Source organism: Psammomys obesus, unplaced genomic scaffold (genome assembly GCF_907164565.1).
Source record: "Psammomys obesus unplaced genomic scaffold, mPsaObe1.curated_primary_1811, whole genome shotgun sequence".
NCBI lineage: Eukaryota > Metazoa > Chordata > Mammalia > Rodentia > Muridae > Psammomys > Psammomys obesus.
In genome coordinates this window covers 6,880,687-6,905,271 of record NW_026586463.1, presented here as the reverse complement: position 1 = coordinate 6,905,271, position 24,585 = coordinate 6,880,687, and the positions used below count along the sequence as shown (strand labels likewise).

Genomic DNA, 24,585 nt, shown 5'->3' with positions numbered 1-24,585 from the left:
CCTCGCCGGCTGCCACCTCAGCCGCCGCCGCCGCCGTTGCCGCCGCCGCCGCCGCCGCCGCGGGCACCGGGACCCCGTCGGTGGGGGCGGCCGGCGCTGCGGACGGCGGCGACGAGACGCGGCTGCCCTTCCGCCGGGGCATCGCGCTGCTGGAGGGTGGCTGCGTAGACAACGTCCTGCAAGTCGGTGAGTCACGGGGGCCGCCGCGGGCCGTCGGTCCTTGTCTCTGTCCTCCCGTCCCTCGGGGGAGTGGGGGGGGCAGGGAAGGGTCCCCTCGCTACCTCCCCCCCTCACCCGGGCCACCCCGGGCCCGGCGCGCGGTGCAGCGGGCGACCCGGACGGTGCCCGGAGCGGAGCGCCCATTTCCTCCCGCTGGTCCCCGCCCCCGTCTCCCCGGACGGGCCAGCGCGAGTGGGAAATGAATCAGCAGGACGCGCCCCTCCGTGGCGGGGCGGTGGGTGTCGGCGTCCCCGCCGGCCGTCCCGCGGGCTGAGCGCCGGCGTGCGGGGCGGGCGTGGACAAAGGCGCGGGCGGCCGCGGGGCTCGGGCTGGGGCGTGCGGCGCGGGGGAGGGGGCGCGGGCCGCAGACAATGCCGGCCGGGGCGCTCGCTCGCTCGCTCTCTCGCTCTCTCGCTCGGCGCTGCCCGGCTCGCGTCCTTTCTTCTCGGCGCCGCTCCGCGCCCCGCGGTCCGAGGAGGACGGTGCCGGGAGGGGGGCGGGGAGCGCGTCCCCACCGCGCCGCCCCGCTCGGGGCTCCGACGGCCGCCGGGTCCCGCGGACCCCGGCCCCCCGAGGTGTCTGAGGCGAGCCCCACGCCGCCCGCGCCCGGCTCCCCGAGAACCCCCGCCGGCGAGCGGCGGCTGGCCGGGCCGCTGAGGGGCGCCGCGCGCCCGCGCTCCTCACCCCGGGAGGGCAGCCGTCCCGTCGCCCGGCGCCGGCCTGCGCCTGGGGTCGGGGCGCGGCGGGGAGGGAGAGCCGGGCAGCCCCGTCCGACGCCGAGCCCCGCGCCCGGCGGCTGCGCCCCGGGGCCCCCGCGCCGCTGCCCGCCCCGCACCGCCCGGCACTTTGTTCTCCTCTCCGGCTTATTTGTGCCCCTTTTCAATTTTCTGTCACCCTCCGAAAAGGGGAAAGCAAACAAAAGAGCCTCTTTATTTCTTTTCAGGGCTTGTAAAGTAGAAGATATTTGACAAAGGCGAGAGAAGGACTTGTGATTTAAAGCCGCACAGCCCTCCTTTCTCTGACAGACCAGGAGAGTTTTCTCAGATCCCTCTGCCTCTACAGCGCTTTTCTTTCTTTTCTGTTTAGATATCTTTTCCAGTCATAGGTATGGGAACGGTTGAACTGGACCGGAGGGAACAATGCTGCCGAACCGCCCCCCTGTCCCCATATTTTTTCCTCCCGAGTGATGAAGGCATATTTTATAACCTCCTCCCACCTCGGTTGAGTTGCAATTGTAGGGACGAACCCCGACTCAAATGAATGGGAATAGATAGATTTGAAAGACTCTCTTTCTTTCTCTCTCTCTCTCTCTCTCTCTCTCTCTCTCCCCTTCTCTCTCATTTTTAAGTTGCTCTCTCCTCTCTGTAGTCCGATCTTTTTATCCTTTTCTCAGGGAGTGGAGTGGGGCTCTGGATAGTGGCCCCGACACAGAAGATTTGTTTTAATCCTGTTTAGTTAATTTGAATTCTAATGTAATCTGAAAACGTGATTTTCTGCATGGTCATTTATTTCCAAAGACAGCCGTCAGTGGTGCTCAGCACCCTTTCCTTCTGTCTGAGAGGGGGGTTGGTTTTTGAGGCTATCCATCCCCCCCCCACCCCTTCTTCTCTTTAACATCTAATTAACATTCTTTCAAGTTACATCTTTTTTTTTTCTCCTTTCTCCTTTCTGCTTGCCGGTTTGAAACCGATTGAAGCACATCTACGGTTTCTGAGTATAACTAACTGGAGTCTGAATTTTTATGGCTTGGCTGGCAACATTGCGTGGTGCCCCCCCCCCACCTCCCCGCCCCTTCCCCTTGCTGTGTTTGACTCTGCTTGTGAGCAATGAGGAATGACAGGAGAGCACATAGGGAGGGTTCTTGGCTGATTGCATTTAGGCCAGGAATTCACTGTGAAAATAAAGCCAAGGGGCGATAAATAAAAGATGCAATCTTCTCCAGGAGACAGACACACAGCGTGGGCTTTGCCGGCTTTCATCAGTGGAAGAGGCCAGGGTGAACAGTTAGTTGTAAAAGAAAATAGTAACTTTTTTAATGGTCCTGAAAGGGGAAGGCGGCCAGGCCACTTGAATTCAATTGGCTTCGGTCAGTGTGAAGTGGCGTGCCTCTCTAGTTCAGTTTGAAGACTTGACCACCACTGCTTTGGAAATGCTCACGTCCGTACTAAGCAAATGCTGTACAAACTGCAGGAAATGGTTTTTCTCTTCCTCTCTGAGTACTGCCCAGTTTCTGTAACGTCCAAGTTGTCTTACTTGTGCCACTCAGCCTTCCGAGATGGAGCTGCTAAATAAATGCAGTGTGAGAAAGAAAACTTAGAATCAGGTTTTGTCCACCCTTGATGAGGAGTGGGGAGGCCAGCTAGATTAAGTGTCTAATGTAGGGTCAAGTGGTGGGTTGGAGTCAGTATGCTTTAAGAAGCTTGTAATTGTGGTTTGCTGTAGAATTACTCCCCCCCCCAAAAAAAAAAATCAAAACCAAATCTGAGATGGAAAAGAGCAACTCAGGTTTGTACAGGAAATTCTCGTGAATGCTAGTCACAATAGGGAAACTAGTTGTTGGGCTTTATCTTACATTTGTTAGTGTTGAAGCTTGTCCAAAGATTGAGGAGTAAGGAATTGGCTTTGTTAGGAATGATGCTTGCTGGGCAGATTTTCCACAAAACACGAAGCCTTTTGGTACTGGCAAATGATGTTTAATTATTAGATATGTTATATTTAATAATTGGTCATCTGGTTATAGGAAAGGTTTATGGAAATCTATTTACTTATTACTATTAAGTTAGGATGCTTTTTGTTAAGAAGGCTGTCTGTTGGTATATAGTCCTGATCTCAGTTAAGCAATTACTTCATGGATAAGGCATACGCAGGTTTTTGTCTGAACCTCTTGTATATGATCTAAAAGCAAAGGCAACAAAGACAGATTAATTGGAAAAAAATTTTTTTAAAAATATTCCGATGGGTTACAAACATCATAAACTAAGCAAAATCTCCAACTGGAGCAAATATTTATGGCATGTTTGACCAAAGGTAGACTGGAAATTCCTAAGGAAATTCAGTAGGAATGTTGGCATTGTAGTTCAGAGGCAAAGAGACCAAGTGGTTACCGAGCACCCTATCTTTTTTCTTACACAGAGAAACTCAAGTACACATGAGGCACAGTTCTTCGGCTACGTTGCTGAAGTCAGAAGGAGAAGGAGAGAGTGATGAGTGCCCAAAGCTGGCTAGGATGGCGGGAGGGGGGAGGGTGCTGCCGATCCCCCGGCTTGGTGCAGCCCTCTGTCCACTTCTGGGAGGGCATCTTAGAGATGCCATGATACAGGTGCATGGGAGTGCTGTGCATGGGAGCGCCCACTGCGTGGAGTCTGCAGCAGTGAGAAGCTGGACTCACACTCCTAATCTCTGCCAGCCTGATAGGATTTGGTCAGGAAGTGCTGAGTGGAATACTATGCAACTATGAAAAAAAGCAAGCAGTTGATGTATTTAAACAAAGAAAGGTGATGGCACATGGCTTTAATCTCCATACTCAAGGCAGGGGGATCTCTGTAAGTTCAAGCATACCCTGTTCTACATAGTGAGTTCCAAGCCAGCCAGGGCTATACATTGAGATCATGTTTCAAACAAACAAAACAAAAACAAAATAACTAACTCCACATAGGATGCTTTCACTTGTTTAAAACAACAAAAGTGTAAAAAGTACAGCAAGGGCCATGTAAGTAGCAGCAAACTGGAGAAGTGAGTTAAGTGAACTGGCAAGGTTTATTTCTCTGAAAAACAACTGCATATATTTTCAAAATTAAAGACGATTAAGGTTTACCTTTGAGTTATAATGTATTTTCATGTGTGTGTGAAAATGATGTTCTTTGTGAAGGAGTGGTATGTACATGTATGGTTTTTTTTTTAAGTTTATTTTGTTTGAAATTATTTAGAAGATGTGTTTAAGCACAGCCAGAATCTTTTATGTGAGGAGAAAGACATTAAGTTTTAATAGCAGTTGCCATTTCTTTCTTTGGTAGTTGCTTTTGAGAGAGAAAAATACTGCTTAAATTTTATTAACACATAAATTCATATATTCTTTTTTTTTTCTTTTTTGTTGGGGGTTGGAAGTCAAGGCAGGAAAGTACAAGGAGATTATATATTGGAATTAAAGTGAATAAAATTTTTAGTTAGATAATTTATTGGCCTTTACTGTAGAGTATTATTATTTTCTTTATTGACCAAACATGACGATATAAAGATGAGACTCTAAATTTTCTCTCAGAGTTGAGTGTAGTTTAGACTGGCTAGAGTATGTTTTATTGCACCCACTTTAAAGGTTAAAATAATAGGGAACAGTTTTGTATAGGACTGTATTCTAATTTATCATTGCTTTTCAGGGGGAGTAAACGCAGGGACCTGTGAGGCAGATGCTCCGCCACTGAGCCACACTCCCAGCCCACTTGCCTTTTGACAAGTGAAAACGTTACATGTAGAAAAGGAGAAGCTTTGGAAGCATTTGCATGTTTGTGTGTGTGACTTGAGAAGTTTGTTTGCAGCTTTTCAGTACCTGGTAGGGGAGGAATGCTTGGCGCTCAGTGAATCTTCATTCCATGACAGTTGGTATTGGCCTAAAGAAGAAATCCACTGTCCAGTGGGTACAGCACTATTTTATTTTGTATCCAAACATTGATCCAGCCAAAAGGCTCGGTCGGTAACTGAGCTCAGCCAGTAAACTGCCTGCTGAACAAGCATGAGGATGTGAATTTGGACCCCGAGTACCCCTATAGAAAGTGTCCACTTACAACCCAGTGCTCAAGAGGGCAGAGGCAGGTGGATCTCTGGAGCTTGCTCACTGGACAGCCAGCTGAGCTATGTTGCTGAGCTCCAGGTTCAGTAATAGACCTTATTTAAAAAAAAAAAAAAAAGATATGGAGAGTGGTTGAGGCACACACTCACTGTTGAACGCTGGCCTCCATCCACAGGTGCACTCACACACACACACACACACACACACACACACACACACACTCACATGAAGAGTATGCACACCGCATGGGTGTGTACATGGTGCACACAGATACTTCATCAGTAATGGCAGATGGAATTTCAGGCTTGTGGTAAGCCATCATTTCAAGTTTTGCTTCAGTTTGGTTTGTTTTCCATGTTAGGGGTTGAACTAAGCGTCTCTTTGGTGCTAGGTAAGTGTTCAACCATAGAGCCCCATCTGCAGCCCGGGTTTTGTATTTCTTTGCTGGATAGTTGTGTTATGAGTACACTCTTGGACTGCAGAGGGTGGCTCCTTTTTCCCTTTTGCGTTAAATTTAATTTCTTTGGAAAATGCTAGGCTTTGATGCTGTTCTTTTGGAAACATCAGGATGCCTGTGAGCCATGACCTTTAATGGAAGAGGATTACTGCAATTAATCAAACATTGGAGGTTCTTAGTCTCTTAAGTATGTCCTTGTTGATTTTTAAGATGCTCATTTTGTCGTTGCTAGTCACTTGCTGTCTTTCTCCTAGCTCTTCATGTTTCATAAGGAAAAATGCAGGGCCAGCATCTCCCTTGTACTCACATTCATGTTTAGCGTTTAGCTAAGAATGTGTGATTTCTGCTAGTAATATGTTCAGGGAATAGGAGAGGATGGCTTTTAAGAAATCAATCTCTTTTAAAAGTTACATGTTTGGCTCTTCACTATTTCTGTTTTTGTGTTAGACTGTACATTTTCATCCGTGAATCAAAATGAATTTGGTATCTCAAAGAAGCCTACACGCACATGTGATAAACAAACTCACTTGTGTTAGGGACTCTCATACGGGTAGTATTAAACTCCAGCTGCTACTGACTCACACTGTTATATTGAGGACATAGAACCAAAAGAGGAAGTAAAATTATTAGGAAACGGGATTGTCTTAGAAATAAAGCAAATGGCACCCCAGTCTGTCTGTCTGTCTTCCTTCATTCCTTCCTTCCTTCCTCTCTCACTCTCTCTCTCTCTTTCTGTCTCTCAAAGGGCACAAAATCATTTTCCATTACCTTTTAAATTACCATTGTATAATTAAAAAAAGATTTTGCTCAGTAAAAAGCCTAATTTATATCTCCCTTGCTTCATTCATGTTTGACTGTACATGTGTGCAAATTACTATATATTTGAAATCACGAGTTCCTCCGACATTTGAAGCAAACAGGGTGATTTTGTCTCCTGAGAAATTAATATCAAATGATAATTTGGAGAAAAATGCTATATTATCTTGATTTATTAAGCACTTCTATTTCTCTGTCTAGCTAGATTCTCAAAAAAAAAAAAAAGTTGGTTAGATTTTTTTGAAACCGCCTAGGTATGTCTTACTCAATGTCCTGTGTGCTGGTGAGAGTGTGTTTGTATACATGTTTTCATTTAAAAAAAAATAGGATTCTTTCTTTCTCTCTCTCTTTTTCCCCACATAAGAAAGAGCTACAGTAACCTTTGGAGAGAAAGCAGTGTGAAGTCTGCTATCATTTTAAACTTTGAACTAATAGAAACGTGGGCTTTTTAACAAATAGTAGATGGCTGGCAGATGTTTTCTGTCTCTGAAATGCTTGCCTTTCCTTTGCTCCTTCCTTCCTTTTGACAGCGTCACACACAGTGGCCTCGATCTCAAGATTGTCCTGCCCTTCTATTACAGGTGTGTAGTCCCATGCGTAGCCTGTTTCTGTGGAACTACTAAGTGAGTCAGAAGATCAGACAGGCTCTAGCATTGCCACCTCAAGAATAACCCAGTGATTTGTGCTGTGTACAGATATATTCCTCCATACCAAAAGCTATTTTTAGGAAGAAAACACATTACAGTGTAGTCTACCATTGTGGAGGCTTTTAGAAATAGGTAGATGCCATTAATTTCAACTTCTCTTGATTTTCATTTTACTTAGTGTGTGTGTGTATGTTTGTTTGTTTGTTTGTTTTTTGAGAGTCTTCTGTAGCCCAGGCTGGACAGGAACTCACAATGTATGTAGTCTGGGATGGCCTGGAGTTCTCAGCTTTCTACCCCAACCTTTCAGATGGGATTATCCTTTTGAACCATCCTGCCCCACTTTCCTCAGTTTTCTGATAAAATGAGGAGGCCCAAACTGTCCAGAACAAGTCATAAGTTGTGGAGAAAACACTGTCTGGTTTCTACAGCTTGTGTTGTAGAAGGCTAGTGAGCTGCCTTCTCATCAGTAAAGGGTGCATTCAAAGCCCTTCAGGATATGCCCATACATACCTTTTTTTTTTTTTTTTTTTGCAGTGGTGTTGAGCTTTAAAAATTTTTTTTCCTATGGTTTGGGGCAGTTCTTTGTTGAACCAGTTTGCTAGGATTCCTGATAAGTTCTATTGTAACATTGGTAACAGTAGTAAAAGCTGAATTTATGAAACCATTAGCCATCCGCTAGATATTCTTATTCTTTGGTTAAGACAGGATTTTTCTGTATAGCTCTGGCTGTCTTGAAACTTGCTCTGTAGACCAGGCTGGCCTCTAACTCAAAGATCTGCCTGCATCTGCTTCCCTAGTGCTGGAATTAAAGGTGTGCACCACCCCCTTGCTTCCTTACTCATTTTTTACTTCTTTACAACAGATAATTAGGCATTATCACTCTTACTTTAAGATGAGCAACTGAATGTGTAAGAGAAAAGGAGCAGTGGATTTTCTGAGGCTGCACAGACCATGATGGGCAGGACCAGAGACAGCTTGGCCAGTGCTCTGAGCCTGAGCGGTCCTGTGTGTAATAGTGTATTGTCTCTTGATTCTAGATTACCCTCAGGCTTACAGTCACTTGCTGCTTTTTCGAGTGGCCTTCATGGGAGAGCTGAAGGTCACGTGCTAACTGTAACTTGGATTCTAATGTCTGTTGTAGCCAAGTCACTCCTCCTTCCCCCAAACCCGCTGCCTCCTGCCTACCACCAAACTACTTCTACGGCAAAACCGGTCTTTTACCATTGCTTTCTGCTGGATTTCAGCTCTGGAGGATGGCTGTGTTGGGTGGCTGATCACCTTCCAGGAGAAGCTGAACTTTTGAAAGGAGTAATGTGAAGGGAGTGTGTGTACGGAGAGTGTGCTCAGTACACGCACACTCCTCTTTTTAAGGCCCTTTAAACAGTGAGAGCAGCGGCGCTTCTTAGTGCGGGCTTAGCAGCCGACGACGTTGAATGAGCTGATTTCGTAGTTTCGTCTGTGCAGCTGTTATGCCCAGATGTTAATTGGTAGGCCACAGCAGAACCTTTCAGTACATTTAAACTCTTAAAACCCAATAAGTTGATCAGATAAATTGGAAGCTCATTAAGTGAATTAATGTGCTTAAAACTCAGGTGACTAGCTGCCTGGTCTTGCCTTATTTAACAGTCTACTTACTTGAAGTATTTTCATTGTTAATTAATATCAGGCCTTTACTGTCAGTAGATACTGTACAGGAAATATTCCTAAGAAGATAGTATAAAAATGAACTATTCCTAAGAAGATAGTATAAAAATGAACCCTTGAGTGGGTTTTAAATTCCTTTTTTAAAAGGTTTATTTATTTATTTTATATGTGTGCATGTTTGCGTGCATTATATGGGCATCTCATGAATGCAGAAGTCTTCAGAGGCCAGAAGAAAACAGCAAATTCCCTGGAATTGCGGTTACAGGTGGGTGTGAGCTGCAATCTGGATGCTGGGAACTAAATCCAGGTCCTCTGCAAGAGCAGTAAGCACTTGTTTTTAGTTTTATTTAATTTTATGTAGTAAGTGATTCGCTTGCATGTTATGTATGTGCACCGCATGTTTGTAATTCCCACAGAAGCCGTAAGAGGGCATTTGATCTGCTGCAGTAGAGTTCCAGGCAGCTACAGGCCACAGTGTGGCTGCTCCTCACCACTGGGCTAGCTCTCATCCCTGCAGTAAGCACTCTTGACTGCTAATCTATCTTGTTAGCCTCTTGTGGTTTTGATTCTTTACATCAGCATAGTTTAGACTTCTATACCACCATCCTCGTGTCTTTATACGTGAATGACAGGTGTTTTATTCATAATCTAGGTACAAAAGACATTGGACAGATTGAAGGCTGTACTACTTTCAGGGACCTTTGTACTCATTTCGTTAACCAGCTTCTCTCTTCCTACTTATTTATTTATTTTTGTTTGTTTGTTTTTGTTGTTTGAAGACATGGCTTCTCTGTTGGCTGTTCTCAAACTCACTTTGTAGACCAGGCTGGCCTCGAACTCATAGAGATTCACTTTGCCTGCACCTCCCATGTACTTGGATTAAAGGTGTGCCTCACCACACTAGGCTTATTAACTGGTCTTTAAAAAGAAATGCTCATGTCTTTCTAAATACCTGTTATAAAGTAAATCCTGATAGTAGAAACTTGTAGTTTGACTGGTTTTATACAAGCAAACTTTTCAAGTTTCTTAGCTCTGTTCCTGAGGATTGTTTTTTAAAATAACATCCTTCAAGCTCATTTATATTTCTGATGTATATTACAGTTTTTTCCTCTTTCCGTTCCCAAATATATCAGTTGTGTAACTTTAATCTTGACGAATCTTCAAGCCAGCAACCCAGGCAGTCTTACTGAGATGTGGCATGTGCCTTGTCTGGACTGTGGCGAAGCTGGACCCTCGACTGACCAACAGAGGCTTTGGCGTAGTGGAGCTGCAACTGAGGCCCAGGGCATGCAGCCTCTGTGCCTGGCTTGCCTCGAAGTTTGTTTCCTTTCTTCCCCACTCCCCCTTCTCTCCACATCTCCTCCCCTCTGCTGCCGTCCTCCTTTTCTCTTTTGGGATGTCTTATGTGAGGTAGCTTGGGAGGGCACTGCAAAGGAAAGCCAGGAGAGAGGTAAGGAGTGCCTATGCAGTTTCTTTTCAGCCCCTGCCAGTGTCCCCCCACGACCTCTCATGATTTAGGGAAATAAGCAGAGCTCAGAAGGACCTGTGTGTTTCAGCTGCTGCTTAGCTGGTGTTTTTAGCCTGGCCCTGCAGCAGGCTGGCACTAGGCCATGATGGCATAGGGCCAGTACTTTGTGGGACTGGTGGCCAATGTCGGAAACCTAATTTTTTTATCAGTCTAACTAAGTTTGAGATATACTCTGTTCTACAATACTGTGTTTGCTTGTACTTTCAAAAAAATACAATGTGATACTTTTTTTTAAAAAAAAGTTTAAAAATAGTTATAAATAAATTATGAGACGTGTGCGATAGAGATTATTTTAGAGAGAAGATTTAAAAACTCTTATCAGGTCAGACATATATTTATCACAGTAATTTGGGCTTTGTGGTGGCACCAAGAGGTGCAGAGTTTACATGGTTCATTAATATGCCTCAGCATTTTTAAAATTGCTACTGTTGTTGAAGTTGTGGTGTCTGGGTTGAATTATATAATTATAGGTGTCATCAGACAAAAAAAAAAAAAAAAAAAAAAAAAAAGAAAAAAAAAACCCAGCACTTCTTTCAGCTGTTCCCTCTGCTTGGCACATGTGTGGGTTTACGTTTATTTTTTAGGGAGCAGCAAGGTTTTACCTGGAGGATGGAGACACGGGTGGGTCTAGATTCCACCCCCACTCTTTGGCTGGTATCATGAAGCTCACACTTGTAAACTGAGCCTTAAACTTTAGGATGCACCTGGGATTTGAGGACTCTCGTGACCATCTGTGGCACTGAGAATGGAAATTAGGGCTTCTTTTTGAGTGATTGTTGGGAAGAAGCAAAGAGTGTCACAGTGTGAAATAGAAGGGACTTCTGTATGGAGGACGATACTTAGGGTTTTGCAGTGGTATATAGAAGCTTGAGTATGCTAGGGCTGGGCTTCAGATGGCACCATGGCTGCCATAGAAACAGTGGTGGTTGGGCCCAGGTTCTCTAGAACATGGTACAGTGTAAGGCTAATGCCAGTGCACTCACCTGACACGCCTTCCTCGGACAGTACAAAGTAAAGATATAAAGTCAAATTGATTTCTTCTTTGTCTTAAGGTAGTTAAGTACATTCACTTTTTAAGAAAAGAAGAAAGTTGAAGCTGAATGACTTGGTGAAAAGTGGATGTTTCAGAGATGATATTACGTTTTTATAGTTTTAGTTTTGTTTCCTTTCTGGGGTAGTCTTGCTCTGTTGCTCAGGCTGGCCTTGAAGTCATGGCCTCATGCCTTTTCCCCCTTGGTGTTGATGGTATGTGCTGCCACATTCGGCCCTGCATTCTCAGATAGTAAAGCAGAGATGCTGTAAAAAAACGAGAATTATCTTTCAGCCAGGGTCTGTCAGAGAAACGCCGAATGGCCTGGGATTGGCCACCACCCTGCTTCTTTTCCCCAAGTATTGGGTTTGTAGGTGAGCACCACTATGCCTGGCATTTTGGAAAAGAGCAAGGTGGGCACTTTGGTGGTTTTGGTCTGAGTATTTTCTTTCCTTTATGACGAGGGCAAACATTTGGTCACATGAGAATGTCTTGGGGAGGGAAGAGCAAGTACACTAATGTATGCCACAGCACAGCAGTGTTCCCACGTCGCATCTCTCTGCAACTAGAGGCTGTGTTGGTTCTGCAGATGGAAGGTTATCTTGAGTGTAGCCTGGAGAGTGACCAGCTGACATCAAGGGGTGTCTGCAGAGGTGTGTTCATGAAGTTTAATGTGATTTACAGAAAATTACAGCCTATTGAATGGTAGTTGGTAAGTGACAATTCTTTGTATTCTTAACTTAATTCAGATTTATTAGCTGAGTCATGTGGTGTGAGCCCAGCCTTGAGAAGCTTGATTAAAACAGGCCTGGTAGAGGTTAGACCAGAGGGCCTTAGACTCCTTGTGGCTGAGTGTTTGAATGATGTTCTTCCTTGGAACTTGTCAGAGCAGTTTCTTTGCAGTTTCCATTGGATCTCTCTTAGCAATGTATTCAAAACGCATTTTGTTGAAGCTATTTCACAAATAACAGGGAACTCCAAAAACCTGGATAATATTATAGTTTGTTTTTAGTAAGGATGCTACAGTGGGAGGAAAAAAAAAAACAAAAAACAAACAACCTGTTCATCTAACAATAAAAAATTTCAAGTGGACTTAAAAGCTATTTTACAGATTTTGGTTTCACTCAATGTTTTCATGTTCTTTATAAAGTACTTTTATCTTTCTTTTCAGTGATGGAGATTGACCCCAGAGCCTTGAGATGCAAAGTTAGGCTAGCTCTCTACCATTGGCTTCTTCATGCTCGTTACTATAACAATTTTATTTTCAGTCTTTTAGGTATTTTTTATGAAGTTAGTGGCAGAGCTAGTAGTGACTGAGTGTCTTCAAAGTGCTAATTAGGTCTGGGTTTGTGTTATAACTTACTGCTTAGCAGTGGCTTATCTTTTATTTTGAAATCATGAAACTTGAGTAGTTTTATGCCTGTCTAAGATCTATTTTAAAATTTTTGTTTTGTCTCAGACTTCTTATTTTATATGTATGTTTTGTATGCGTATGTCTGTACAACATGTGTACCTGCTGCCAGAGAGCATCGCATCCCCTGGGGCTTCAGTTACAGATGGTTGTCAGTTGCCATTTGGGTGCTGGAAATCGAACCCAGCTCTTCTGGAGGAGCAGCCAGTGCTTTTAACCGCTGAGCCACTCCTCCAGCCTCCCTCCCTCCCCCAAAACTTAATTTTTGGCACAAGCATATGGTTTGTATTTTTCTACCCCCATGGTGTGTGGGTCTTCCTCCCTCCTCTCTCTCTGGTGGTGGTGGTGGTGGTGGTGGTGGTGGTGGTGGTGTGTGTGTGTGTGTGTGTGTGTCTGTGTCTGTGTCTGTGTGTCTCCTGGGGCTAGGTGATAGTGATGAGTAAGGTTGAGAAGCACAAAACATCCAAGTGAACCTGGCTGGGCATAGCGGGCCCTTCCCAGCTTCCACACATTTATACTTTATTGGGCTGCCTTTTAATGTTGTGTACAACCTTATTTTTAGAGCTGGGGATGATGGCATATACCTCTAATCTCAGCATTCAGGAGACCAAGGCAGGCAGACTTTGGTGAGTTCTCTCTGGGCCACCGTGGCCTTACAGAGTGAGAGTCTGTCTGAAACAATGATAGACAGACAGAAATCCAGGAATCTGAAAGTAATTTTAGATTTAGTAATTTTTAGCCCCTTTAGATTCCTTATCCAAGGCAGGGCATCTTCTAACTCAGACTGTGTGTGAGTAAAAGCTTGACATGAAGTGGTCTACCTTACAATGTGACAGTCTACATTTTGGTTAATTTAGCAATATCTGCTGCTGCATTTCTACAGGCTAATTGCCCTTTAATCCATTACAGTTGTGGAACAATTTATTTCAACTTTCCCTTTTAACAATTGAGATTTGAGTTTTGAATCCAACTCCATTAAGCGATATTAAACACATCTAAAACCTGAAATGTGTTGAATTTTTGAAAAAATTTTAAAATGTGCTTCACTCTGTAGTTCAGGCTGACCTCAAGCCCAGAACTCTTGCCTCAGTTTTCCGAGTGCTGGGATTGCAAGTGTGCCCCTCCACTGCTGTGCGTGGCCCTCATTTCTGCGTGAAAGTTCACCTTTGTACTGACTTTTCAGACATTCTAGTCGTGCACAGTCTGGGAGGTTGTGTAGGTACAGTGGATTTTGTATGTAGGTACTGAGATTGAAAAGTAATCTCTGTCCAATGAAGGTAAGTGGCCTTGTAAGATTTTTCAGTTATTGAAGAGACCAACCAAACTTGAAAACTCAGGCATGGAATTCATTTTTAATGTGAAAGCTGCAGAAAATGAGTGGCAGTCTTGTGAGAAATCAGTATGCCTAATCTTATCTCAGATTGCAGATTTCTGTGCATCTTTGATGAGGGGAGCATCAGTTAGCTTATCAAATGGACTGAAAGGCAGAGTGCTAACAAATGTAAAAATATTCCACCACATGTGGTTCTGAGGTCGTTTGAGTTTGCCTTTGTACAAAATTCTTTTTAAGAATGAAGATGAATCTGGTAGTTTGGGGGGAAAAAAAACACACTGGTAAATTTTAAATCCAGGACATCAACTATTGATAGTATCAGTCAGTGTGTGAATAGTAGACATCAGAATGTCATCTAAATGAATGATCAGTGATATAACAGTCCTGTGGTATGTGTGACACCTTCCTTGTTTAAAAAAAAAAAGCTCTAAGTTTTCATTTCTATTCGGTTTTCTGAGTATGTGTTGTGACTTCGTCTTTTAAAGTCTTTTCTGTAAGAATATTAATACTGGACAGATGGCTGGGTTTTAGCACTGGACTGTTGTATAAAGTATCATTTTTCTCGTGATTGGAGAGGCCTTTTCTTTTAGCACTGACTCAAAAGCTGGTCTGAAAGCAATTCATTTATTGGATGGTTACAATGTTGAGTAGGAAACCCTGGGGCATTTTCCCTTCAGAACAGTAGGTTGCCCAGGAAAATTCTTGGCATATATATACCTTTGTGGAATTATGAGAGCCCCCACTGCTTTACTTGATATTTCACTTTAAAAAAGACTGTTTGTACCCAAGTAGCAGGAGAACTGAGTTTTAGAAGAGCCACAGTGTGTAACCGAGTTCTCCTCTTCCCTCAAAGAAAACCCAGACAAAGTTGGGAAACTACACTTGGTCTTTTGACAACTCCTTCTCAGTGATTACTTGAAAAAGTATACACTGCTTCAAAGCATCCATTAGATATTGTATGTTTTGAAGATATGTTGCCTAGTTTAACAGGAATAGTTTGTTAAACTTACCTGTAATATACTGATGACTTTCCCTTGAGAGATTTTTAAGACTTAGTTTTGCAGTAAAATGGGATTCACCAAAGGAGTCTTCTGAACAAGAATCTAAATAACAGTATGGGTGTACTCCCAAGGCTTGGCTCATGTCAGGGTTGGTTATCTAGAAAAGGAGTGGTCACCAGTTCCATTTTCCCAGTCTGTCTTGGTTGTGCTCTTTTCCTGGACTGCTTTTGCTCTGTCAGAAATTCGTTTTTGTTTTGTTTTGTTTTTTAATGTCCTTGCCTTGGGAAGCTATGGTGATCAAACCTGGGCTCCTACCTCCACATTCTTTTCTAGCTGTATAAGGTTAATGCATTTTCCCCTTGTGTGATCTGTTAATGGTTTTTCTGAACTACTTTATACCACAAAGCTCTTTAAAACTTGATGCTCTCTATTTGAATATTCATGATTATGTAAGAGCAGACCTCATATATTCATGAGTGTGCTAGTCAGTAAAAATCTGTGAACAGGTGGAGATCAGCTCTTAGATTCTGTATGTATCATAGCCAGTAGGATGCTGTGTGTACCCACTTTTTTTTTTTGTGGCCTCCCTTTGCTCATAGGACCCAACTCATTCACAGCTATGCAGGTTGCAGCATGGCCAACCCCTGATCCTCATTTGCCTCTTGCGTAAATGCTTTCCTTGTCCTTTAGTGTGTCCAAGATGCTCTGCCACCTAGGATGCCCTTCTTTGCATAGTCGTGCCTTGTTTGAAATTTGGCAAAACAAAACAAGAAAACAAAATTCTTTCCTTTGCAACCTTAATCCCTTTTTTTTTTTTTTTTTGGTTCCTCCCCTCCCATTTTTTCCTGTTAGATTGTAAGGTTCATGAGTGCAGAAAAATGTGTATATCTATGTTTGTATGCATTTCTAGTCCTGTCTCCTAGGACAGCTGCACATAGTTGGAATTCAATAAAAATTTGTTGATTCAGTGAAAGAAGCTTTGTTTTGCCCTAAAACTATTTTTCTGAGTCTCCAGAAGGAGGCACTGCCTCATCTGTCCTTAGCCCACACCTGTCACATGAAGACCATGACAGTTGAAAAGTGTTTCCTTATTTTATGTTTGTAGTCTCTTGGAGCTACTCCCAGATTCCCCAGAAGGTGTATTTGCATCTCCTGTTGTTAGACTTTCCTAGAATATGAGAGCTTCAAGATCTTTGCATATAGTTAGTACCTTATCAAGCTTAGGTGCATTGAATGAGGATTTGCATTGTAAGGGCTGAGAAATTGGCACCTTTGGAAAAATCGAACAGTCCTAAATGTCCAGGCTTACAAGGAATGGGAGATACATGGCTGGATCTTTCATTTGCTCAAGCAGAGAGGTCACTTTCTTCTCATTCCTCCAGTTCTCCTGATGAATGGATACTCTTGGTCAGAGGCAGCGCTGGCTTGGGATAGTGCCCTATGCAGGGGCCAGTGTGGGCCAGTTCCAGTCTGTGTGGACTGGTGTTCATCTTACTTGGCATTCTTACCTGTATTTAGGCTTTTCCTTTTCAGTCTCTCTCCTCCAACTCCCAATCATTTTAATCTTTTTTCCCCTCATTAATCAAGCAGAAAAGTAGCAGGCTAGAAGGATGGATGTAAGAAATACTAGCCAAGCATCTGCTGTATAAAGTTCTTTCTGGCCTATTAGAAGTAGGCTTGGAAAAACAAACTTTTTGTAGTGTTTTATCGGTGGTCAGGGTTGGGTCAGCTTTTATTTGAAATTTATATAAATCTATCCACCTTTGGAGTGCCAGGTCTGTTTCCAGCATGGTTCTGTGTTTGTACCCACTTGAGAAGAAGGCACTTTATTCTGCAGTTGAGATCCCCAGTATCTTAGGCAACAGCACCCAGCCAGTCTGTGGTGGAGCTGCACTCCCAGGAGTCCCAAGTGTCAGGTGGGATCCTCTCCAGCATTGTTCTCTAATGCTTATCGTCTTACAGGTGCTTGAATAGTGTCTCCTGACTTCTGAATTTGCTGTGACAGTCATCTTTACCACAAAGGTAGTGGTTACACAACCCATCCATGATGTAGTACCTTCTTACTCTTTGGAGTTTAGCTGAAGAGATCTTCTGTTCTTTGTTAGGCTTAACAAAAAATACTTTCAGTTACAGTGCTGACATTATGAATTTGGCTTGAAAAAAGTCCCATTTCTTTGAGCAGAGCCTCGTTTTCAGGAGGAGATGTGACAGCGTGTCTGGAGGAGATGCTTCAAGAATCTCAGTGTAACAAGCCTTGGTACTCACAGCTGTGTTACAGGAAAGCTGCTCTGGGTGCTGTAGGCTGTGAGCAGTTCTCGCCGAGTGATGTGCAGTGCTCTAGTCACTCTTCTTGTTGTCAGATTACAGCCTAAAGGTGGGCCAAACTTACACCGTCTCAGGATTTCTATCTCCCTTGTTTTTTAGCAAACATCTTTGTTGTCAGAAGAGAAAAGATTAGTTAGGTCTTTCTGGGTAACATCCAGGGTCTCAGCTTCTGTGTTTTTACCCTATCTTCTCAAATTCATCCAACTTTTTGCTTCATAGCTGGGTTTATTTGCAGCTTTCGGTGTGGTCTAGTTACAAGTTAAAAGCTTAGGGAGTCTATATAACTTGCCATAATTTTAGCACTTTTTACTGTTTTTGATGATCTGATTTACACAAGCACCATATAAAATTCCACCTCTGCTGTACAGTTGCTGGAACATTGAGTGAGCTCTGCTTTTTATGACCAAGTTATGGGATGAGTAATTACTCTCTAGAGTGAATGGCTCAAAATGAAATAACTGTGTGCTTAAGGTGTGATGTGGCACCAGATGTATTTAGACCTCAGAGGTATGTAATTATCTCGCTACACTGACACATACACATGAGCACATTTATGCTTATGGCAAGAGTTTCGTTTGCAGAAGAAAGCCCGCTTTCTGTTAAGTGAAAGAACAGCCCATTATTTTTGAGGGATTCAGGAATTGTTTTGTTTACAGGCACCATCTCACTCACCCTCCATTTCTTTAGGGCATAATTTGAACTATACATCAGTGGATTGTGTAGTAAAGAGGTATATGCTGGATTTTAGATATTAAGGGTAGTTTAGGGGTTTGCCCAGAGCACCACACCTCTCATTTTCTCAGCTGCTTCTTACACTAACTTTTATCTATGCTCCTCCATTCTTAGACTCTGTTTTGATCATCAGTTATGTTTATTAAAGGTATTACCTGTATTTTTTTTTTTTTTTTTTTTTTACTGTAAGTAAAATATTTTGTTAGGCTAATTAGATTTGAAGTTTTATATATTGTCTGGTCTCATGGATCATGAAGTATTAAAATGCTAGTACTTTAAATTGATTTGTCCTTTCTCCTTTTAATTCAGTATTAAAGTACTACTAGAATCACATAAAAATGTGATTTTTTTTTTTTAATGAAAAATTTTCCTAGCTTCTCAGCTGTGTTTACTGTGCTGTTGTTGAGTGGTATAACTTACTCAGGTGGCTACCTTCCCATCCAAAGGACTGGATCCTTGTCTTGGAGATTGAGGTTGGTAGTTAGGACCTAGTTATAGTTAGCTCCTTGTTCACAAGCCCAGGGGATGAGAATTCCTTACCCAGGGAGCCACAGAAACCTGTAGTGGCTGCTGACTCCTCCCCTGGGCTAGTGGAGCAGAGATGGGACTTGGCCTTGGGACTTTGGTGTGAAATAGCAGTGATGGTAGCTTACTTGTTTACAGCCTGATCCTCCTGAGGGGAGTTAAAGAAATACAGTGTTAGGCTACAGAAGCCGAGGTCAAAATGTTAAAAGCAGTCTAGAAGCATTAAGACTTCAAATTCTTAAAATTATAGTTCACAAATATTTATGGAAAAAGTACTAAGTTGCTACACCATTGTGCCAGTTATCAAAGCCTTCAAGAAAGAGACATGAATTTCTATGGTATCTGTAGCCACTATTGAGCATTGGCATGTGTAGTCACTGGCATGTGCCACTATTGAAGAGTGGCATGTGGCAGGCTAGAATTCAGATAGTACGTATATGTACTAGATTTTGAAGACAACAGGAAATTAAATATATTATGACTAATTAATTGAAACAATATTTTGTATTAAATACATTATTATTTCACATTTTAAACTTTAAAATGTTGCTAACAGAAAAAGTTACATATGTGGCTCATATCTTTACTTAAATAGACTTTTTGATCTGATAATAAGTACTTTATTTGTTAGCAACTTAACACCTTATAATGATTCCTTAAACTTGGATTCAGGATGCTGAGTCTTCATTTATTTTCCTTTCAAGTTGAGAAAATGTTTTCTATCTTAAATTTCTAAGACAGATGAACTATATGAAGGGTGGTCACTATTGGCCAAGTGCTTGCTGGTAATCTGGGCTTAAGTACTACTTTTCATTTTCATAAAACATTCAGTGAGTTGGTTGATATTTTTATTTCTAGGCAGAATATACAGTAAGTGCTAAAATTATATTTAAAGCTCATTCCTTTAACACATACTGGGATTAATGGTAATTAAAGGAGGCTGCCTTCGAGCCATCCTACCTACCTCCCTCTCTTTCTTTCTTCCTCCTCTCTTCACCTCCTCCTGTTCTTTGTCTTTGTTTGAAGACAGATGAGTGGATTGCCTCCAAATTTAAAAGTGTATTTGGCATCTAGTTAGACACAACAGTGAGGGAGGGGCAGACCAGCAGGTGATTTCTTCTTATAGTAGTTTTCATTGTGGTCCCCAGACGAACAGGTTCATCACCACCTGGGAGTTGGTTAGAAATGTGAGTATACTGCCACATAATTACTGACAAGCCAGGATCTAGCACCTCTGGATTTTAATGTCTTCCAGGGAATTTGAATATTAACATCACCTTTGGCTCAATACATACTGTTCAGAGTCCACACAGAGAAAGAGAAGGCCAAATAAAATGATGAGCCACGTAAAGATTCACAGTTGGGTGATATCGTGTCCAAGAGGTAGGATTGAGTTCAGGATTGAGGTAGGAGGGAGTTCAGGAGCCAGGGGATTGGAGCCTCCTGGTAGGGGCAATAAAGTCATGGAGACATTATGAGAACCCTGCCTGAAATAGAGAAAGAGGGAAGAACCATCCTGGCTCTTCTCCTTTTCCTGTCAGCTTTTCGACACTGCCTCTCCTAGGCTGAGCCCCAGGGAAAGCTAAGTGACCCAGGAGCCTGAGGAATAGTGTGTGCTTTGGTAGACTTGGTAGACACTTGGTAGACTTGGTAGATCAGTAGTCCTCAGATACAGGGTCGCAGAGACCAGGATCTGTGGGTAAAAAGATTTGGAAGTGACACATCTAGTCATTGCACTTTAAAATGAAATGGTATTTTAATTAAAATATTTAGGAGGTATTTTTAATATAAAAAAATCTTGTAATATAATAGTCTTACTGGAGAACACATGTTTATGAAAACCAAAATGTCTTTTTGAAATAATTTTACTGCAGCCAGGTACAATTTTTCAGGGACTTGTGACTATAGAAGATGTCTCATGTTTTGAAGGACCTTCCTTTCTCTGTTGGGAACCTATTTTGACTCCTCCCAGCTGAGGGGTTACCAAGCTGCCTCTGGTTGTTAGTGACATCCTATGGCAGATTCAGGAAACACTGTCATTCCTCCTTTGACATCTTTCTTTCACTTCCTAGCTTAAGCAGCTTGAATAGTATCAACTATTAATAGTTATACTTTACAAGTGATCAAAGGTACTTTTAAAATTTATTTTATTATAGTAATCTCCAAAGATGTGTTAGTGGGGCCCAGTCACAGATGATGCCGGGCCCACCTTTAGTCCTTAGCTTCTGTGCCTGTGGGTACCGCTTCAAACAGGAATCAAAGGTCTTTTTCCTCCTCAACCTCCAGTTTCCTTTTACTGTTCTCATGAACAAAACTAAACTAAAAGATAAATCACAGAGGAGTTTGGAATATGTAGTTGAGAGAATTTCAGCTCAAGTGCCATTTTGTTTTTATACATGTGGAAACAGGCACGGGGAGAGGCCATGGTGCTCTGAAGTCAGGCAGTTGTTTTAGGACAGAGTTGGAATGTGAATTCAGGCAGTGTGACTACAGTGTTCACCCTCGGCTCCTCTTTAGATTACGCTTCTGTATCTGATGACTGGATTTTTCTCCCTATTGCTAAGCACTTCAAATGAGTGGCTATTTCTAGTGATTTTTGCCTATTTAACACTTTTCTTTTGATTTCTCTGGAACAACTCTGTAGGTCGTCACTGACTATGTAGCCAGTACACGGGGCTGTTTTAGCTTCTGTTTCTCTTTAGTCCTCCCCTGGCTTTAATGCCCAGGCCTGTTTAGGCCTTCCAGCCTTGACCACAGTAGTGCTGCACGTGGCTATGTTTCCTTCCTCTTACGGAAGTTCTTGCCTTTCTTCTGTCTCCCTTTCTTTAAAGCTTTGCTGTCTCTTGGATTGAGTTGAAATTTAGTAAAAGATCCTTTTAATGTTCTTTTTTTTTTGTATTAAATAAAGACTAATAAAAAACAGCAAGCATACATTCTTGTGGTCTTCTCCTGACATATAGGTGAGGAGTCAGCAGGTTTTCCTTGGACAAGGGGGAAGAGAGCACAGGAACTTGAAGAGGACTCACTCCCTTTTCAGCACTCAGCACCCTCCAGCTCTGCACTGTGTGCTTCAAATGTGACAGTGCTCTGGGTGTCACCTTGCTAGTTGCTCAGACTTTAGCAGAAGAATTTAACTGTGTGATGAGGTTCCACTTTACAATTGGCCACATCTACTGGCTTGGGCCTACCGGATAGCAGATGGGAAGGCTCCTGTGGTGGAGCATAGTGCTTATGGCATGGCCTAGAAGGCTTGTTTTATTTATTTCAGTTTATTTACTCTACATACCAAGGGTGCCCCCTCCCTCATCTCCTCACAGTCCCCCTTTTCCCTCCTTTCCTCTTCCCCTCTTCTTTTTCCCATAGAAAAGGGAAGCCCCATATCCCGCGTAATCAGGTCACCCACCCCACAGTAGAGAGTCAGCCCCTGACACTATTATTGATGCTCTGCTATGCTTGCCGACAGGAGCCCAACTTGACTGTCTGGGAGGCTCCAGCCAGCAGATCAACACAGATGCTGGGACTTGTAACCAAACATGGGGCAGAGCCCCAGGGGTCCTGTGGAAGTGTTGAGGGGAAAGGTGGAAGGACAGGAACCTCAAGAGAAGATCAATGGAGTCAACTAACCCAGTCCCATGGGGTCTTACAGAGTCTGAGACATTGAGCAGGCGTGGTCTAGACTTAGGTCCCCTGTACACATGTAGCTGATGGGCTGCTTGATCTTCATGTGGGTCTCCTGGTGAGTTAGGCTGGAGTGGGCTGTTTCTAACCTGGACTCTATCGCCTGCTTTTGGATCATTTCCCCCTGGCATTGCTGCCTTGCCAGAGTACTGATGTGACTAGAAGGCTTGTTTCTGTTTTGTTTTTTAATTTTTACTTTTTCTTTCTATTTTTAATTTTAATTTTAATTAATTACACTTTATTCACTTTGTATCCCCCCGTGACCCCCTCCCTCTTCCTCTTCCAATCCCACCCTCCCTTCCCCTTCTCCACACATGCCCCTCTCCAAGTCCACTGATAGGGGAGGTCTTCTTTTCCTTCCTTCTGATCCTAGTCAATTAGGTCTCATCAGGAGTGACTGCATTGTCTTCCTCTGTGGCCTGGTAAGGCTGCTCCCCCTCAGGGGGAGGTGACCAAAGAGCAGGCCAATCAGTTCATGTCAGAGACAGTCCCTGTTCCCATTACTATGGAACCCACTTGGACACTGAACTGCCATAGTTTTAAAAGCCCCAGTTTATGTTCAGTTTGCCACATGGCTTTGGGCTTGTGCAGGAATGCATGGTGGTGCAGACTCACTTAAAGTCAGATTAAACAAACAAAACGAAAGCAAGCAGGAAAAGACTGGGTCCTACAATCCCTGGAGCATAGATGCTGCCCCAAGGGTTTGTCAGTGGGGTCACCTCCTACCTGTTCTCTAGCTACCAGGTAGGCCAGCCCTCAGAAGCAAGCTTTAACACGGGGATCTGCAAGACACTTACGGAAGCAGCAGCCTCCCTGTGATGATCCTCCTCCTGCTTCAAGTCTGATGGCTGCTGATCTTTTATTTAAGTCTGCTCAAGTCTAGCCATCATTTCAGGCCATTTTTAGACAGTCTTCCTTCAAAGCGAGAATCTACATTATAACACAGTACGTACATGCACATTACTATTAATAGGAAAAGCCTTGTAAGAAAAAAACTTATTCCTTAAAACATGCCACGCTTGCTTATATTCTTCATAGTACTTGCTCAGTTCCATTAGAAAATGCTTTCTGTGACCAACACCATTGATTTTTTGACCTCTGAGTGAATCATGACTGAGTCACTGTCGGTAAAACACTGTTCTTAAGCCAGTGTAGTAGTTTTACAGATACCTTAGGTTATGGGGAGCTGCCTGTGCACTCTTTCAGAGACCATAAATATTTGAGGCAAACAAATAATTACAATATAAAAGAAGGAATGGAACAGTTCTTTGTCCTGCATCAGGAAGCCAAACATTCTTGGGTTGTATTCTTGTCTTCCAGGTCACTGTTAATCTAGGCCTTCTACAAATTATGTTTTTACCTTTCCTCTGTGTGAGGAAGAGCTGACTGTATTTTTAAATTTTCTGAAAGTACAAAAGCATATATAAATAGAATAGTCAAATGGAGTTACTAATAACTTTAAAAGATAATACAGTGAGATTAATATTCTCAGGTGCAAAATATATATCCATTTTCCATATATTTTTTTTCTCCTGAATGTTTTAGATGAGCAAGTTTATTCTAGTGAGGCTTGAGGAAATCTTGTTTTAGCATGCTGTAGAAATTTATAACTGACCCAAATGACCTAATGGTTAATTGACTTGTAGTGGTTGGAGAGAAAACCAAGATAGCAGGATGGACCTAAAAATGCTCAGTGTGGGCCAGGCATGATGCTTTCGCACTCGTATAATCCTAGTAATTTCCAGACTGAGGCACATGATCATGAGTTTGAGGCCAGCCTGAAATCCATAGCTCTTGCCATATCCAACCAGACAAAAGGAAAAGCAGGGGAAACAAGTTTACTAATAATGAGTGGTCTAAGACACTCTTGAAGGAAGCTAAACTATGCTTAAATATTATTAAAAGGACAAAGAGTTTTGCCATTAACTCTAGAGGTTAGGACCTTGGTATAGCCTGTACAGCATAGTTTCTACTTCTGAAAATATAAAAGCATATGTCAAAGATTTATATTCTGAAAATAATGTGACCCCTTTAGATTAGAAGGTAATGTAATGATCAAAATTACATTTGGTGTTTTATGTATGTTCACTTTTGAGTATTAATTTGTATCAGTTGGGAATCATGAAATTTGTGCTCTGTGGGTCAAATCTGGCTTGCCACCTGTTTTTGTATAGCCTGAAAACTAAGGATGGTTCTTAACTTTTTTCTTTTTTAGTGGTTAGAAAAATTATTACAGAATCCCATTGTGTGATGTGTGAATATGAAATTCAGTTTTGAGCTGTAAGTAAACTGTGTTGCAACATTCCCTGCTCGTTGGTTTGCTTAACAGGCTGCTTAACAAAATACTGAGTATATTATGAGCAATAGAAATCTGTCCCTCCGTTTTGCAGGTCAGGAAGGGCCTCCTTGGAAGGGTCAGGGTCTGTGTGCCTTAGGGTCTGGAGCCTGGTGAGGGG

At 42.8% G+C, this 24,585-nt stretch overlaps 1 protein-coding gene across 1 annotated transcript in view; it reads left to right on the top strand.

Annotated features, from left to right (window-relative positions):
- The first annotated feature begins 57 nt into the window (after window positions 1–57).
- The window catches only part of Zswim6 (zinc finger SWIM-type containing 6), a 163,239-nt gene continuing 138,711 nt past the window's right edge, over window positions 58–24,585 (top strand). Inside the window, exon 1 of the mRNA XM_055601934.1 lies at window positions 58–186. The gene's annotated coding sequence lies outside the window, so the exon portion shown is untranslated. The remainder of the gene's footprint in view (window positions 187–24,585) is intronic.